Here is a 19,952-nt window from a genome sequence, read left to right on the forward strand (position 1 = left end):
CTGGCAATTATTAAAAGAATCAAGTAGAATCAACAGGCACGGTTTTTAATACTATTACTTACACAGTCTGAGAATTTTCAAAGATATTTACATAAGAATGCTTTATTTTCAGGTTCCTCGAACACTCATTTCCAATTTTTAAGGCATTATAGATGATTTACTTGCAGGCTCTTTTCCCTTGAGAAATGTATCATCATGAGTATTATTAATGATTTTGGTCAAATTACATCATTTAAGTTTGAATGCATTTTTTTTCCCAAAAGAAAGAATGATTAACTTTACATTTTGTGGTCATACCACTCTATAAAAAGCAATTCATTTCTGTCCTCCAACATAAATGAATACTTGAAGACTCACTGAAGACGGCTCCTCTTTTATACAAAATGTTCTAGGAGTCTTTCAGATGAGAAGAAACTACCAATAAAAAAAAAAGGTACATGTTTAGAGGAAATGTATTTCTAACAAATACGTTCCTTGATTTTTAAATCATTCTGCATGAAATATGTTATGCTAATTTCTGAAAGTTTACAGTAGACAAACATTATCTGGGATAAGAGATATTTCTAAGAAAAACAAATGAGTCTTACTAATAATCTATTCTTATCAAGAGCGATCTGCAAAAAGGAAAATGCAAAGGAGACACATTTTAACCTCTATCAGTATTATTTTCATTCTCCAACAGCATGATAAATTTTTCACTTTTGGCTATACTTTGAATTTTGTGAGGAAACTACGCAACTCAGCTAAAATGAATAATATGATTCCTGTGGTTTGGAGGGGCACAGAGTGAGGGGAGTAAGTGGGTACTGAAGCAAAAATGTTGGGGTTTTAAAAATGAAGAATAAAATTTTATTAAAAACAGATTTTAGGGGCACCTGGGTGGCTCAGTAGGTTAAGCGTCTGACTTCAGCTCAGATCGTGATCTTGGGGTCCTGGGATTGAGCCCCGTGTGGGGCTCCCCACTTGGCGGGGAGTCAGCTTGTTCCTCTCCCCCTCTCCCTGCTCATGCTCTCTCGCTCTCTCCCAAATGAATAAACTCTTTAAAAAACAAAAAACAAAAACCAAAGAAACCCAGATTTTAAATGGCCATTTTATCAGTAATTAAGCTTCTAGACAGAGAATATGAAAACCCACTATCTTATCCCAAGAAAAACTCTTCGCTCTAATTAAACAAATCTCATGGTCATAACGTCCCACACCAGGTTTTCCTACCATGCAATTCTTTGCACCATTTCTACTATATGGAATGTTTTCTCTATCAACTTTTCTCTTTTCTTCCTCATGAAAATTCTGCTAAAAACTTAGTGAATGTGCCTCCTTCTCTCATTAAACTCATCTAACTTGATTTAGGAACACTTGTACTTATTTTGAACTCCCACTTTCTTCTTCATTCAAAATCACAGATTTATTGAGTTAGGACAAACTTTAAAGATTATCCAATTTAACTCTCTCATTGAAAGAAGAGGAAACTTAAGTCCAAATTAGGAAATCTGCTCAAGGTCGCAGAACTTGTTCAAGATAAAAGAGCTGAAACCAGTACAAAGTCATCCCTGTGTCAATTTCTCATTTTCATTCATCACTGAGAAAGTCTAAAAGGTAACATTTCTTAAGGCAACTGAAGTTTATTCATTTAACATTTTTAAAACACAAAGCAAATCACTGACACTCTCCACAAAATATAAAAATTTCATTTCATCAAAATTCACGTCATTAAATTCATTTCATTAAAATGAACAACAGTCATTCAACATCCACAATATACTGAGCACCCACTGCCTTGACAGGGACCTTGAAAAAAAAAAGGCTAAACAATATATGAGAACCAAGAAGGCATACAAATGTACGAGAGAACTGGTCACAAGATTTTAATATTCTCCTGGAAAGGTTTAATTAACTCGCCACACCATATTCCAACAGACTATGGCGCTTAATAAAAAATACCATAGCCTATCTTCCTCCTCTGCTCCAGTTGTCCTTTCTTTTTTTTTTTTTAGATTTTATTTATTTATTTGACAGAGAGAGACACAGCAAGAGGCGGAACACAAGCAGGGGGAGTGGGAGAAGGAGAAGCAGGCTTCCCGCCGATCAGGGAGCCTGATGTGGGGCTCGATCCCAGGATCCTGGGATGATGACCTGAGCCGAAGGCAGACGCTTAACGACTGAGCCACCCAGGCGCCCCCCAGTTGTCCTTTCATGTCGTCCCAACGTCAACCTCCAAATATTATTCTTAGGAGATGAAAGCTTGAGAAATGGGTGACAGCAGAGCACAACACAGATTCTAAACCACTGCAAACTGTCCATGAAGTTTCTACACCTGGACTACAAAACATTTCAACCTAGATTCTTTCAATAAAATGCCACATTCACCTGTGCTTGAAAACTGCAGTCGTATTATCTTAGATCCCCTTTGACTCAAAACAGCACTTTTTATCCTACATCTATAAAGTAGCTAGTACCTTTCTACCAACAGGTCAAATTTTCCCAGTACTTACTTTTCAAATTCTAACTTCAGAGTAAGAACAATCTCTCTCAAAAAACCTCTACTAAGAGTTACAGAAGAATATATAAAATATTGGGGAGGGTATGTGCTATGGTGAGCGCTGTGAATTGTGTAAGACTGCTGAATCCCAGACCTGTAGCCCTGAAACAAGTAATACATTATATATTAATTAAAAAAGAATATATAAAATAATTAATATTTTATACTTGAGGAGCTAAGATGAGGAGATCCTTAAGGTCTCACACAAGTGACCCCAAGACATCTCCTCTCATTCTCAATTCAACATACCAGACAAGAGACAAAATTTCATCTGAAAGTCATCAAACAGGAGGTAGCATTTCCAACCCAAGTTTTAATGAGTTTTATCAATGGTCATAAGTTAGTGTTTAGGACTTTCCCCAACCATATTAATCTTCTGTACCTATCCAGGATGAATAGTCACAAGTAGAGACTTTGAAGATATATGATTTTTTTAAAGATATTATTTATTTGACAGGGGGAGAGAGAGCGAGCACACAAGCAGGGGGAGCAGCAGAGGGAGAGGGAGAAGGAGGCTCCCCGCTGAGCATGGACCCGATGTGGGGACTCAATCCCAGGACCCTGGGATCATGACCCGAGCCCAAAGCAGACACTTAACCAACTGAACCACCCAGGTGTTCCTGAAGATACATGATTTTCAAGAAAAGGATCTCAGAAAACAGAACCATAAAGTGAACTTGGATTTGTAAGTGCAATAAAATTTATTCTTTTAATACTATTCTTCCATTGTGAATATTTAGTTAATGCCAGAGACTTATCAACACACTTTTTCTCCCTAAATATTTACAGCAATAGTATCTCAATGAGACAATCAGTTTGCAGTCCAATAAGGATCTAAAAAAATGTGTGAATAGTTTTATATCACTGCACTCAATTTTACAGTTCCTAAAAGTCTTTTGGGACATCATTCTCAATATGCTTCTGGCTTTGTCCAATTCATTCTCTGGATTGATTTTCTTTGGGGAACTAAAAGCATTCGTCGCTTTTCGCCAAACACACCACACACACATAAAATTACAATATTTTCATCTTGTGAACAATATTGAGATGTATCCCTTATCAGGTCAATCTTGCGATGAAGATTCAATGTTTTCTGAGGATCAAAGAAATAATTTAAAAGAAATAGTAGGCATATTATCATTTAAGCTCTCTTATTAGCAGTCTCAGTATTGTGTAGACTCAAATCTCTCCAAATTTCAATGTAAGATTACACTAATTGTAGATTTTAAGACTTCAAGTTACAGACAGAAGTTCTTATTACAGAAGCCAACATCGAATCTGAATGCTTATTTCTATTTCTTTACCCAAATCAAATAACTTTTGTTGGGCAACTGCAGATACTCAGCTGAGTCAATGAACATATTTCAGACAGCTGCTTCTTATTTGTGAACCTAAAACTATTTTTGCTTTAAGAAATACAGGTTATACAAAGAGAAATAAAAATCAGGATCCAAAAAAAAAGTTCCCCCCACAACAAAGGTCCTCACATAGCACAGTTTGAGGATGAAACAGCTATCTGAAATATATATGTAAATCTCATTCAACCAGAACACAACTAACAGATACTCCTCAACTAACCACATTTTGGGAGAAACTGTTGTCAGGATAAAGTGACAAATTATAAAAAGAAGCTAACATCAATTTAAAAAAAACTCTCCAGGGGCGCCTGGGTGGCTCAGTCAGTTAAGTGTCTGCCTTTGGCTCAGGTCATGATCCCGGGGTCGTGGAATTAAGTCCCACATCAGGCTTCCTGCTCAGCGGGGAGCCTGCTTATCTTCCTCTCCCTCTGCTGCTCCCCTGCTTGTGCTCTCACTCTCTCTGTTACATAAATAAATAAAATCTTTAAAAAAATAAATAAATAAAATAAAAATAAAAAATAAAAACTCTCAGAAAGCCGTAGGCGAAGGTAGAGAGGTTGTTAGTGAGCAATTCACTGGATGTCAGTACCTACACTTCTTCAGATCTCCAACCTCTTCCACATGGCATATGTATATATTTTTAAACTGTAAAATAGTCATTAATCATTACAGTGATGACACTAAGAACATCCTCTCATTAAAGAACAAACTTCACTCTACTATTAACAAGAAATTCAGTGTACTAACATTTCTGCAATGATCTACAAATATTAAAAAGTTTCGAGCTAACTTTCAATGAACAAAAAAATCAACCAAAATTCTTCTTTTCTGAACATTCCAGTTTATCCTGTTATTTTTATTCTAGGGAAGTGGGACACTGATTTCATTTCTTGTATACTAAAATTACTATTTGGTAGGAAATATAATCTCTTCCTATTTGTTCTTCACTGATATAAAATATATTAATGACCCAAATTTTGTCAACTGACATTTTTCTCTAAATTATCAGAAAAGAGCATTTTCTTTTATGCTGTGATGAAGACATGGTTGTCTAATATATAATAACATCTGTATCAAATTCAAATTTAAGTGTACTGACAGACATACAATTACGTATATAAGAATATGCAAGAATAGAGTTTTATTTTGGATCCATTTAATAATTCCAAATAAAGGATAAAAATCAAATAAGGGATAAAATGTTCATCTGTTTTTCATTTCCATGCTTCATGAGTCAGAGCTAGGAATATAAAGACTTGGACTTTGCAGTCAGATAGGCTTGGCAATGTATTTTTCCACTACTCGCTATCTAATTCAAGGGCCTCTGTTCATTCATCTATAAAAGTAAGCTAGTACCTATTTTATAGAAAGGTAAGAATAGGCACAGATAATATGGAAAACCCCTTCAGAGTGCCTCACATATCCTACAAATATGGTAAATATTTTACACATACTTAGTAAATATTTTATAAAACACATAAATGTATTTTCTCTCTTCTTCAAGCCCTTTGGTACCTCCTTACCAAGAGCTAATTACAGTAGCTTCTAAAATGATAATCTCCATTCCACACTAATCTCTATCAGTAGATTTATTCAGAAGCATGCTTTGAGCGTTTCACTCTCTGAATCCAAACTCTTCAATGGCACTTAACAGTTTACTCTCAGAATGTACTTCTTTAGGTTGGCATTAACCTCCCTGCCTCTTCTCACCCTCTCTCCCCAACACAGACACAGACACACACACACAGACACACACACAGACACACACACACACAATCTGGCTCCAAACTTCTTTGCCTTTCTCTATATCCCAGAAGATGCATTCAAGGCCCAGCTCCCAGCAGTTGGGTACTTCCTTGCCTCTCACTGCTTGCCCAGAGATTCCTTATTTAAAATGCTCCTTCTCTCTTCCTCTCCATGCAGGTCAAATATGATCCTGGGTAGATTATCATCTCTCCCCCAAATTTCTTAATTCCCTACAGCGTGAACCATAAACTTCCTTCTGACCCTCTTCTGCTAGTGTCTCAAATGATTTTATTAAATCCATGCCTCTTGGCCTCTTATTGTTTTAACCTCCACTCCAGGCACTTCCACATCATCATCAATCATTAGTAGCCTGTTAATTATAGACCGTGAGTCTTCAATATAAAGTCTCCTACAGAAAATCACAGATTTAAATTCTATAACTTGTCCACAGTTCATCCTCACCGTAACTATAAAGTCTAACTGGAAAGGCAGGGGTGAGGGAGGGTGGGGATCCCTGTTGGTCTTTAAATGCCCAGAAAAATGTAGAGGAATAAACAGGAGAACACAATCCCATCACGATTTCACCATCCTTACTAAGAACAGAGAGTAAAAGAGCCAGAACCTTTCAATGGAAACAGTCTTTGAGATCATTTTAATGCAAATAACTTCCAGCGATCACCAAAAATCTCTGGCACAGCTTTAAAGTTTGAAGCAAAAAGAAACATACTCAAATCGATCCTTGAGTAAGCTCCAGTAAGAGCAGAAGAATGGCTGTCTTCATGAGCTTTAATCCCGAGAGAACAGCTGACTGGACGACTCCATTCAGAGAAAATCAGACCCACTCGTCCTTCCCGGCCTTGAGATCTAGCTCTTGGACTCAAGAGCTCCAGAGCACCACCTTCCCGAGGTCCAGAGTGGTTCTTAGCAAAGGCAGGTTATTGACTGATGAACACACAATACAGGCAGCCGTTTAAAGGACAGCTTGAGACTCGCAAAACAGTAACACTGCCATCCAACCAGTGTAAGGGTTAAGTAACAGCAAAGAACTATAAATGGGGGTGCCTGGGTGGCTCAGTCATTAAGTGTCTCCCTTCGGCTCAGGTCATGATCCCAGGGTCCTGGGACTGAGCCCTGCATCGGGCTCCCTGCTCAGCAGGAAGCCTGCTTCTCCCTCTCCCACTCCCCCTACTTGTGTTCCCTCTCTCGCTGTGTCTCTCTCTGTCAAATAAATAAAATCTTAAAAAAAAAAATACCTATAAATGGATGAAAACGGCAGCCGAGATTCCTCTAAGCTCAAAACAAACCTTCACCTAAGGGCAACGATGCCATCATTCAAAGGAGACACGGTGCTTGGCTAACACAGGGGAAAGGAGTGAAGTGTCCACTGGCTAAGCAAAAGAGAAACATACAGATTCTGAGGAAGAGCCGGTGGGAGAAACAGACAGAAGAAAACCATGTCTGTTATCTTTAACGACACTATGTTATTAGGTGAGCTTCCTGGAGAAGTCCTGATTCCACAAGGCACGAAGAAACAAAAAAAAGTGTGGGTGCTCTACTTTCTGCTCCACTGTTTTTATAAAAAAGACTCAGTGATTTATTTTTCAGATTTAATAAAACCTAGTTAGCCCTTTGGAAATGTGGATTTTGCAGCTAAGATAATGAATGGTAATATACTGGGAAATCAACTTCAGGAAAACAGATAATGCTAATCACTACTTTTTCCTTAAAATGATAGACCCATCTGACCATTTCACTGTTTTTGTGAACCAGATATAAATTACCAGACAAAATGAATATTGTCATTCCAGAAACACCTACATTTGAATGAAATTATTCAGAAGTATTTTAAGAAGATGCTTTGCAGTAATATAGATAAATCTAGATTTTGTATAATCACACGATTAATTACATGAAGCCCAACTTTGAATTTACTTTTATATGTATTCCTCACTTCGCTGTATAACAGATATAACACAACAATAAAAATCAAATATGTAGTTCAAAGTTTATTCTTAATTTAGCATTTAAAAATGCCTCTTTCGAGTTAAGTGCATTCAATGTACAATCTGTTATAAATGCATTTCCTAGATTCTGAAAGAAAGTTTTGCATCAAATGTTTATATATACTCAAACTTTCTACTAAAGGATAATCCAACTTATTAACACAATAGTGTATTTTTAACATCTGCTGCAACTTAGTCATTAGAGAATATACAGTTTTCTTTCAAAAAACTTTAACTAAAACAAGAATAATAAATCAGTACTGTAGGTTTTCTGAAGTACTTTCAAGCCTGTCTAAATTAAAAAAATACTAAGTGAATTAGTACTACAAAGGGACTTTTATAACTGATTAATTTAAAATATTAATGTGAATACTTAACAGGTCAAAGCTCTTACATTAATCAAAGACACAATTTAAGACTGGTTTGAGTGAGTATTCTCCTATCAGTAAAGTTTTCATGTCAGGTAATTTCTCCCATTTTCCCCTTATAAGCATAAAAGATACTTCCTTGCATTCCTGAGGAACAAAACATAATCTGTTCCTTAGAGATAGGATGGTATTAACTGCTTCTTTTGAGAATAGAACATGTGGCATAATGTGTTTTTGTAGAGTTTTGTCAAGTAAGCAGTTAGGAGGGGTGAATTATCACAAATAGTCTGGCTTCTTGTTCTTCATGGCTGGACAGTCCAGTAAATCTTGAGTCTTTTATGTGCATGGAGGCTGGAGGTGGGTGGTTAACAACTGGGCTTTCAGTAATAAGTAATTTAACATTTAAAAAAAAAATACAAAGATTTTTTTAAATTCCAAATCTTTGATTCAGAATTAAGTTAATGTTATTAAAAATAAATCCTTCTTTAAAGAAGTTTTCCTCCTTTTTCTTTTCTTTTTTTTTTTTTGGTTGCAAAATTCTTAACTTATTCTCTTCTTAACCTAAACTTTGCCAGACTTACACAGGATTTTTCACAAAGCAGATTCATAACATTGTGACAAGATTACACTGTTTGGTGTTCCCGACCAGAAGTCAGAAAGAGCCAACTTAATCTTGGTTCATGGTCAAAAACACAGGTCTATGGCCTGAACCCTGAGGAGTGACTGGGCAGTGTTTACAATTTATAGAAAGTTAAGACAGAGTTTGTGCCCCTGCTCCATGGAGTCTGCTCTCTGGTGCCTTTTGCCTTTGATCCACAGAGTTCAGAGGCAGACACAAAATGAAATCTAGGGGCACCTGGGTGGCTCACTCAGTTGGGCGTCTGCCTTTGGCTCAGGTCATGATCCCGGGATCCTGGGATCGAGCCCCATGTAAGGCTTCCCTGCTAAGTGGGGAGCCTGCTTCTCCTTTTGCCCCCTCCCCCACTCATGCTAATAAATAAATAAAATATTTTTTAAAAAATGAAATCTAGACAAGTAACACAGTTAGAGTCCCTGCAATAGCTCTGGGAAGACAGAGTGAACGGAGTTGAGAGTCCCTTGCAGAGAAACCACAGGAGAAAGGAAGGGGCAACTTGTTTCTTCTAGCACCAGATGACTACAGATCCACTGACTTCACGGAAAGACCCAACAGTAAAAATCAACACTGACTCAAAGATGGTAACTGGACTGGGAGAAAAGACATGGGGTTAAGTTGTACAGCAAATAACAGAGGAGGACAAAGTGCCCTGGACACAGTTGTGGGGCTGGAGGAGGAAGGGGAGGAGGAACAAGGGGGCAGAACTCAAGGTTTTTACACTGAACAATGCCCAGGCAGCCTGGTGAATGAAATTGGGAAGCCAAAGGTATTCGATACACTTTTACAAAGAACGATAAATGCCTTCTTTCTCTAGAACAAATCAACCCTAAATAACAAAGAGAGGAAGAAGAGAAAGTTCGATGTATGCCCCACCTGCTGTAGTTACGGGAGACAATGACTGACAGGTTGCTGTGACACAGTCATGGGCCTCAAGCCCAGTGAGGTAGATGGATTCGGGCTTTGGCAGTGGTGCCTAGACATCCAGAGAGAAACTAATCTTCATTTCAACTGAAGACAGAATACAAAATGCTGGAGTCAAAAGGAATCTTACAGATCACTGGTCTACTGCTCTCATTTTTCAAAAAAAAAAACCAGACTGAAGCTCAAGAAGAAATAACTGCTTGTGGTTTAGAAAGCTACCCACGGGCAGAACTGTTTTCAGTATGTGTGATTTCTGCCCACTGCGTTTGGGGAAATTACTATTGCTGAGCAAGGAAAAGGCATTTCAGTGCTTTTCAGACATTTACATCATTTCTTTCTTCATTCAATAAACATCGAATGAATAGCAAGTACTAGGCACTTGGCTAGATCCTGGTACACTCCTGGAAAGCCTCAGAAAATTAATGTGAGAGACGGTGGCAACAAGTCTGAGGATAGGCAAAATACTGAGGTCAACCAACGAACATTATGGGCCACCAGGCAGAAAGTATCAGGTTGGAAGAACTGTGATATGGAGACCAGAATGGGGTAGAGAAGTATAATCACATACAAAAGAATCACTGGCTGAGAAAAACAGAAGTGGGTGAAGGTCAGAAAATGGGAGAGTGTGGCAAATACAAGCGGAGTCATTTACCCGAGCTTTGGGGACTTCCGCAATGCAAAGCAAAACACAGGTTAAGTCACTGCACCTTGCAAACGGCCCTCTGTGGGTCATTCTTTCTCTCTCTCAACTCGAATTAAAGAAAAAAGAAATCAGTAAAAGACGTGTACATTTCTCTGCCCCAACTGTCTTTAGAAGTCAGGAAGGGCTAACAATTTTCATTTAACATAAGAGAACGTCACATTATTATGAGGTAGTTTTCTTGGGAGAAAAAACTTAGCTAGCAAACACACCCAGCTATTTCAGGATGTCTGACTTCAGTAAGTTTGAGAAAAGGTACAAGTGACAATTGGAAAACTGTGACAAAGAAAAGCAGCTGCTGCAAAGGATAAAACTAATTTTAAAAAATAGCTCATCAGGGTTTACTGTTAACATGGTGTTATTTGGCAACTTAAAAAATTCTTTCAACAAAAATCAAGGCATTTTAAAGAACCATAGGAAAACACTTAGATCGGGCTAGAGGGAGTATAAAACGTAACAAGTTCTATGGAAATCCATTTGCCACTGTCGTGTAGAGTCCTGACGCTGGGCATACCTTGTGACCCAGCAGCTATACTCCTGAATGTATATCCTAGAGAAATAATATGTACATCAAGGAGCATGAACAGGGATCTCAAGAATTTTCCCTCTCCGCGTTCTAATAACACAAAATCTGTAAACAATCTGAAATGGCCATCAAAAGAAAGTGTACAAATAAACTGTAGTATTTTCAGACAATGAAATGTAACTGTGATCATAAGTGAATAACAAGTATACGCTCAAACATGTTGCTGCTAAGCTGCAAAAATAGATGTTGCATAAGAAGATAGTACTTTATTACTTATATAAAATTCAAAAACAAGCAAAAATAATGTAGGGGATACATAAATATGTGAAAAAAAAAAAACTATGAAGAAAAACAAGGAAGCAATAAACTCAATATCTAGGATTGGGCGGGCGGCGGGGCGGGGAATGTTAAAGAGAGGCAAGGGAATGGGGCCGGGGACAGCTCTGTCTCCTAAGTCAGTAGTAGGTACTCAGGTGCTCATGTTAATGTTATTCTTTGTATCTTGTCCCCACGTTATAAATATTCCCTGTATATATAGCATTTTCTGAATACTATGGGGTTGCTTCTACAGTTAAAAAGATCTCAGAGATTACACTATATTTTACAAACTACTTTAAAGATGCTTTTTAAGTGTCTGCAAGTAACAAGCAGTACCTAGCATGCACTCAAGAATTTAAAAGATTATTTAATTCACGCTAACAATTCTGAGCTCAGTATTTTCACCCTTAGCTTACATCTGAGGAAACTGAGATGCAGTGTTCTGTGGGCGACCCAACGTGACACAGCTAACTGAGGTTCCCAACTCTGAAAACCACAGTGTGTCCACAGGTAGGACTATCTAAAATATAAGGGCAAAAATAAATTTCTAACACAAAAACAACGAACTTGTTATACTGATTTACTATTTTAATTCATCTTCATGTTTACAATGCATCCCTAGATCATATTCTAATGGCATGTCCTCATTTTATGGCACAGATACCTCTTTTATTATTTCATAGTCACAATTTACCCTTCAACGCTAAAAATTCTAAAACTGGCAACAGATACCACTTATGTTTATGAAAAGTCTCAACTTGGCTGAACTTCCTTTCGTAACCTGAACTTCCTTTCATAACTTGAATTTCTCTAAGACTGGGAGCTGAAGGAAAGTTCACTGTTGGTAGGCTGAAACTTCGTGCTCTTATCTTACTACCCTCCCATCAGGGATTCCCTCACAGGCAAGCCAACAGGCTGGCCAAGCCCCACAGAAATAACGCACTTCCACCCTCTCTTTCCTCATCTTTCTTCCAGCCGTATTTCAAAACCTAATTCTAAACTCATGCAGGAAACTTGATTAATATCACCTGGTTTTTCTCTACTCCTTTAACTCTGGGCCTCTGCAACACACACACAACACGACTCATCTATATAATTATTAGTCAGCTTTTTCTTTTGTTGTTGTTTTCATTTGCATGTGTGTCTAGTCTACAAGAACCTCTACTGAGAAGAGGTTACAAATTTCTTTCTTCTGACCTATGCCCTGACTCATTCTTCCTTGCCCAAAGCATCACCAACTGTGCTCTGTTAACAGAAGTCACTTAGTAAATGCTAATGGACTTACTACAGGAGAACAATGCGCCTCTGGTATTTCTCAATATCCCAGGGAATCCTCCACATCTATAAACATGCTGGAGATGATACCAGGTACCGCTAGAGGCTTGGGGTCTTCCTGAGGGTGCCTGAGACAAGAAAAACACAGAGAGAGACCAAAGACAGTCAGGAGAAACACAGAGAGAGGAAACATGGAAATAAACAGAGTAAAGCGTAAGAGGAGCAAAAGAGGAGTTACAGAGAGATTAAGCAGCCAGAGACACTCAAGAGATAGGGAAGAGGTTGGCAACCTCACTTTGGACTGGAGACTACATTTATTGTGTAATAGGTGCCCTCGTGTCACTACATTTATGAGATAATACCCATTTCAAAGTTATTTCTAAGGTTTTTCTAAGCTTATATCACCTACTAAAATTTGTCTTTACAGTCTCATCTTTGGAGATACACACACACACAGACACAAACACAATCCTCAAAACAACCTGGTTGTAAATTAAAAAAAAAAAACAAAAACAACTTTTTTCCAATTCTCCAATTTGTAAAATGGTTACTTCAGAGGGGTAATGTGACTTGTTCAAGGTTGTAAAGCAAAAACATGATAACTGGGGCCCTGCTTCTTTGGATTCCAAAATCCAGTGCTTTTTATGACATCTCGTGTACTCTATTAGAAATGAATCCTATAGGGGCGCCTGGGTGGCTCAGTCGTTAAGCGTCTGCCTTCGGCTCAGGTCATGGTCTCAGGGTCCTGGGATGGAGCCCCGCATCGGGCTCCCTACTCTGCGGGAAGCCTGCTTCTCCCTCTCCCTCTCTCCCTCCCCCTGCTTGTGTTCCCTCTCTCGCTGTGTCTCTCTCTGTCAAATAAATAAATAAAATCTTAAAAAAAAAAAAAAAAAAGAAATGAATCCTATATAAATCATATAAATCCAAACTACACATTCAAAGTAAAATTTTCTATCTTTTGAGATACTGAACTACTCAGGTTACTCACTAGGAAACTACTTCAGAGCCTCCTTTATTTTAAAGATCAGAAAAAATAAGTCATAATGAAAATATACCAGAATGACAGAAAATTTCAAACAGAAATGAAATTAAGTGAATGTGACTTGAGAGAATTTTAACATTTAAAAAAGAAGCTAGAGTTAGTTCATTGCTTTTACAATTTGGTAATTTCAAAGTCTTAATGATTCAACACATTTCAGCTGAAAGATTAAAAAAATGCTCCACATTTCAATGAATTCTTACATTTAAATACTAGTAAGCCTGTCTCAAACTTAATCTGTCATAACGTCTCACCTAAAATGTGTACTGCATGCAATCCAATTTCAGGGTACTATAGTAAGAAATGATTTAATGCCATCAGTCTTTCTAAGCCTTGATGTTTTCTCTTGAGGGATACTTATACTCTTCTAAATAATCATGCCCTTTTGAAAGCAGTGTAACTGCTAGAAAATCTCCTTTGATACAAGGGTAATAATCATGTTATTGGATTTCACAGCAAGACAAGATAATAAGAATACGAAGAAATTTCTATTTAATTGTGCATTGGTATATTTTTCCATGGTCAGCAATTTTTAAACCGGAAATTTTCAAATAAAATCTAAAGTATAGTATTGCTCTGCCCTCTAGTGACTGGCTAGGTTTTGCTAACTACATGCTTTTATTTATTTAAATTGCTTTTTGAGTAACACAGAATTTTTTTTAATACACATAATGGTTGCTTTTTCATCATTTGGATAGTGAACAAAGAGTACTAGTCAACTTTTCAGATACAGCTTGTGATGTGAACACAACACAGGAAAGAGATACGATTTATTTTCATAGGGATGGTACACCTAAGTATCGCAAAAATAAAATTAATATAATCTATTCCAGTCCTTATTCATATTTTTATGCAATTTATTTGGAAAGGTCAAAAAATTCCATTCATGTTAAAAACTTCACCAAGTTCATAGCTATAAATCCTAAATTGGCTAATTCCATTATTTTGGGGATTGAGACATCAAGGTGAGTGGTACTATATATACCACACACAGATGAATAATTTTCTACTAATAGAGCAAAAATACGCTTAATACAAAACTATACTGAACATCATTTACCCTTAATTATTCAAGTGGCACTTTAGGATTTTCCTGAACCTCAGTGTTGTCATTAGGAAATTAACTATGACTTTATATATGGAAAAATTAATCAAGGATCTAGGTAAGACTAGAGTTATTATACAGAGATGCACCCTAGTATTTCAATGAAGGGAGTTAGTTTCCCACTTCAACTGCCATAAACTTCATGCAAAGAACTGATGCATTTCTAGAACAGGATTTCTACTCTAATCCCAAACATACTACTTCTGTGTCTACATACCTATGTAAAAAATAAACATTACATCTGTACACATGAAATGTAAAAGGATACGCGAATATGTGAGGCTAATCCGTTGTATGGTGATGTGGTTAGGAGCGCAAACCCTGCAGCCAGACTACGTGAGTTTGAATTCTCGTTCTGCAATTTATTGGCAGTGTCACCTTAGGCAGATCATTAACTTCTCTGTGCTTCAGTTTCCTCACCTATAAAATGTGAATAAAAGAGACACCTACCAATAGTAATGTTTAATATCTTGATAGGTATTTGGGGTTACACAGGTATATGCATTTATCAAAACTCAAAGAATGTACATTTAAGATTTGTGCATTTCACTGAATGTGAATTTCAGATCAAAAAAGTTGTACATGGGGCGCCTGGGTGGCTCAGTCGGTTAAGCATCTGCTTTGGGCTCAGGTCATGATCCCAGGGTCCTGGGCTCTCTGCTCAGCAGGGATTCTGCTTCTGCTTCTCCCTCTGCCCCTCCCTCTTGCTTGTGCTCTCTTTCTCTGGCTCTCTCTCAAATATTTTTTTTTTTAAAAAGTTGTACCTAAATAGTGAACTACAGTCAGTAATAGGCATCCTGAAGTATTTAAGGGAGGGATAGTAATGTCTTTAATTTACTTGCAAATGAGTCAAAATTAAATTGAATTGATGATGGCTAGGTTACAGATATGTAATAAAATAATGAAAATGTTAACTGTCAAATCTAGGTGGTGAGTATATGAGTGTACAATGATGTTTGAAAGGTTCATAACAAAGTGTTGAGGGGAAATACACCCACCTCTCATAGAGCTGATGTGAAGATTAATATATATATAACAGTATTAAATTCACAGAAAAGTACCTGACAACCAACAATGGCAAATGGCAACATGTTTAAGCAAATGAAAGTGATCTCTTCTTCCCTAGTTGGAGGAAAAAAGGAAGAAAATAATGAGGTGTTGAGCTCCCAAACCAGAGTGAGTAGTTGCCATCAACAGTGTTAAAGCTTACCTTTCAAATAATTCATAAAACTGCATGGGCCATGTAGAGAACATGGTCTTGAAAGTCAGAAAAAGCTGATTAGAATCCTGGCTCTGTTTTTAATAAGCCAAAAAGCTCATACAATTTATTTAAATATTCTGAGCCTCAGTTCCTTCAAGTATAAAATGGGAATAATGAGACCTACACATTTAAGAGTCACTGTGAAGATTAGAAAAAATACACTCTCACACACACACATACGTAACAGAGAGAAAAATGCAAATAATGACAACTGCAGTTTTCATCATTATAATCATTACTACTACTTAGGGTGAGTCTTGTATCCCCTTAAAACTATTTTCTGCAGATGGAAACAAAAGTCACCACGTATCAGATTCTACTCTAGAAATTTCATATGCAGGTGGCCCCCTACACCAAAGAGTTTTTGACAGGATCTTCATTAAACCAGTGAGCCTTAAAGAAAGCATCAATGTACTTAGTGTAAAAGAAGAGCTGGCAATGACAGGGAATTCATTATTCATCTCTCTGTAATGTCAATTATAATATAAGTCCTATGGGAGAGGCATTTACAAAGTAGTTTGCTAATGATTTTAAAGAAAGTCATTTCAGTGCATTTGAGAAAATGATACTAGCACCTAGATAAGTTATGATTTGAAACAGTCTGAGGTAACATATTTAAATAAAAGAATATTAAAACTGCATTTATAGAAGATGAGCCCTATGTTCCCAGGGTGTGGATTTGTAAGTCATTATAGATTACTCCATGAAAACAGCGGCCTAACATACAGTTTCAGCTAAAAAGAAAATCAAGAACATTGCATTAAAACAGAGAATACTGCAAACACTATACGAAGTGGCTTCTGCCCTGATCACTCTACAAAAAATGCTTTTTCCAAAGGAGCCCCGAATCACCTAACCCAACACTGTTTGGGGGCATTTAGAGGTCTCTGTATTTTTCAACATTTTTATTGAAAATTCTTTCCCATCTTCTTGGGTACTGTACTCTATTGCATTTCCCCTCACAGATCTGATTGTTTTTCTTTCCTTTAGACTTCTCTCAACAAAGAATCTGTAGGTGTATTCCAAAGTTCTGTCTTAGCCATATTTTCTACTTTCACCAATAGTCAGTTTCAGCTCTACCTTTCTCTCCTAAGCTCTATTTATCTTTAGGCTGAATCTCTCCCAAACCCTTAACAATCTGTAACTACATCCTATACATAATCACGTAGATATCCTCTATGCATTTCAAATCTAGTCCATCCTAAACTCTACCTCCCCCTCCCCAGAATCAGTTTCTACTACTCTCTCTTTCTCTACTTCTGGTAGCAGTACTATCTGAATACCCATGCTTAAATTAAAAACCTATCTTTGACTTCCTTTTCAACACCCCCACTTCTTCCTTCTCTCTTAGGATCAATCCCTATACAGTCCCAGCACAAGGTCAGTCTGTTGCCAAATCCTACAGATTAGTAATTTGGTTCAAGTGACAGGACAGGATGTGTATTCTTTGAGAAACACAGTGAAAGCTAAATTTACAATCACTAAATACAAGCAGATACACATACATAGGCCAAACAGTAGTAGGTATCAAATGTTTGAGAAAATCTTCATCCAAGGAATCCTTAAAACTGAGTATCTATTAATTTTTGCCCTGCAAATTGGAAAAAAGACTTATTTGATTCTGTGAGTTGAATACCTCAATCTAAAATATTTTAAACTACATCCAGACAGGGCATAATCTTCATCGTGTCTCTCACGGTGGTCTCATGGTGGTTCCATCCAGAAGAACAACTTCTTACCTAGGATTTGCTAAAGTCTCTTAAACCAATCTTTCCAATGCCTACCTCCTCTTTTCCCCTCCAATCCATCCTTCTTGTATCACCTGTGCAAAATTTTCCATTCGCTCATTTGCCTTTAAGAAGGAAATAAGTAAACTCACCCTGATATTCAAGGCCCTCTTACATCTGGCTTTTCTAGGTTTCCCTTTTACCTTATATACATGCCATCCAACTGGCAAAAGCGGTGTATTCACTTCCTCCAGACTTTTGTATTTTTTCCTCTGGGTAGTCTTCCTTGATATTCCTACCTGGGATTTAACCTTCCTCAATTCTTAATGAAGTTTGTCCCTCTTTCCTGCTTAGAGTTCCCCTTCTATTATCATATTGCAATTCTGACACTGTCTAACACGTTTACTTGCACATAGTAGTTCCAGCAAATATTTATTAAACAAACAGAGGAACAGAAAATATGTTACTTTATCTTTAAACAAAACATTTTTCCAGTAAAATTACTGAATGCAGTTCAGGTTCTAAAAAGAAATAAAAGAGAGCTGAAGAAAGAGTGCAAACACTCTCAAAGGTGGGCCAGAAAGGTTGAGAATTTCAATATAGACTAATAATTTTAAAAGTTTATAAGAAGTCTATATGATCCATGGTTATTATGGTTAGAATGTACACATATTCAACTAGGAAAAGGCAAAATTGCTATAAAAAGACCACAAACACCTAACTAACTGATAGAGCAGCTTTTAGAAGGAATCAAGGTATTTTCATAGATGATTATCCTCAAAACAAGTTTAGATATATTAGAGATATTCAAAATTAATAAATATATGTTAATTATAATATATTCAAAATTAATATACCTACTGATATTGGATAAAAGACCAAGTAGTATTAGTTCATGCTCATGTGCATAAAATTACCAGAAAATAAGTACTTTCACAGAGTTAGCATTTTCTGCAGTTGTAGAAAAATATTTTCTTCTCTTGGATCAATTAATTGTGAAATGCTAAGCCAGTGACCTAAAAATGAAGGGAAATTTTGCTTTTCTAATGTATGAATAAACTAGCAGTCATGACTGAATTAACTATTCTACTAAAATTTTTAAAAATTTTTATAGCTATCAGGTTAAGATAATTAATTTATGAAAATGGCTGTCATACTTTAAAAGTCATTAAGAATTCATAATACATTTCTCCTTGTTTTGTTAAGATAATTACAGTCTTGGAAGAAAATTATGTAAATTATAAAAATTTACTGTTATCCTTACATAATTTATTTGTTTGAGGTAATAATTTTCTTAATACCAAGAGTATAAGGTAATAATAATCCTAAAATAACTATATTTCACTGAATGATAGATGACTTATCTCTTAATATTTTCTTAAGTTGAGCTATGATTGGGCTTTAATAAAGTTGCAAAATTAATTGGGGGAAATATAAAAATCAAACTATCACATATGATTGTGTAGAAAATATTTTAAAGTATCTAACAATATAAAGAACAAATGTTATTCTTTCCTAATGATTTAAAGCAAGTCCATCCTGTACTCAATAAAGACTTCCAATATAATAAAGATGTGCACGTTGAAGCTGGACATTTCCCTTATTGTGAATGGAGACAAAAAAATGCCTGAAATTCAATTTCAAGAACAGTTAAGAAGCAAAAAAGTCAAATTCCACTTCTGGCTTACTGTCCTTTTTGAGAACAAGCACATTTTCTTCACAGCGCCTGCCAAGTGCTGGATTGGTACTGCATCCTCCAGCACTTTTAATCCTCACTACAACCTTCAACAATCAGTATTCACCCATTTCACAGATGAATCTAGGTAACGTCCCCACATCACAATCACAGTAAAAGCCCAATCAGATTTAGTCCTGAATCCATCTGACTCCACAGCCCACGATTCTAAGAGCTCAAGCTACGGCTCAAACAAACAAAAGTGACACATTTAAATCTGTCATACATAAGAAAACCTTTAAGTTTTTGCCTATCCACATTAATCTCCAGTAAGCAAGAGTGAGCAGTTATGCAGTTAACAATCTAGAGGCAAGAATAAGAATGTTTATAAGCACTATGAAGTAAAACTTCTAGATTACTTTTTCCCAGGCACATTATAAACTCTAATGTGTGAAATATTTTATTACAATAGAAATAATCCATAAAAAATTCTATGACTGTGATGATTAAAACTCATAAAGAGAGACAAAACTGGGACACCTTTCCCATCAACAAGATATATTAGAATAGCCTTATTAGAGAGATTTTTTTTTTTTAAAGATTTTATTTATTTATTTGAGAGAGAGAGAATGAGAGAGAGAGAACACATGAGAGGGGATAGGGTCAGAGGGCAAAGCAGACTCCCTGCCGAGCAGGGAGCCCGATGCGGGACTCGATCCCGGGACTCCAGGATCATGACCTGAGCCGAAGGCAG

General features: G+C 36.7%; 1 protein-coding gene across 12 annotated transcripts in view; it reads right to left on the bottom strand.

The window, feature by feature from the left end:
- Positions 1-19,952, bottom strand: part of BBX (BBX high mobility group box domain containing) — a 273,335-nt gene that overhangs the window by 133,144 nt on the left and 120,239 nt on the right. Inside the window, exon 1 of one of the 12 annotated variants that reach the window (XM_081797444.1) lies at positions 12,402-12,519. The exons of the other annotated variants lie outside the window; for them this stretch is intronic. The gene's annotated coding sequence lies outside the window, so the exon portion shown is untranslated. Of the gene's footprint in view, positions 1-12,401; positions 12,520-19,952 lie in introns of those variants that run through there. 12 annotated transcript variants of the gene reach the window in all.

This window comes from Leptonychotes weddellii, chromosome 1 (assembly GCF_054177405.1).
Source record: "Leptonychotes weddellii isolate Sample4059 chromosome 1, ASM5417740v2, whole genome shotgun sequence".
NCBI lineage: Eukaryota > Metazoa > Chordata > Mammalia > Carnivora > Phocidae > Leptonychotes > Leptonychotes weddellii.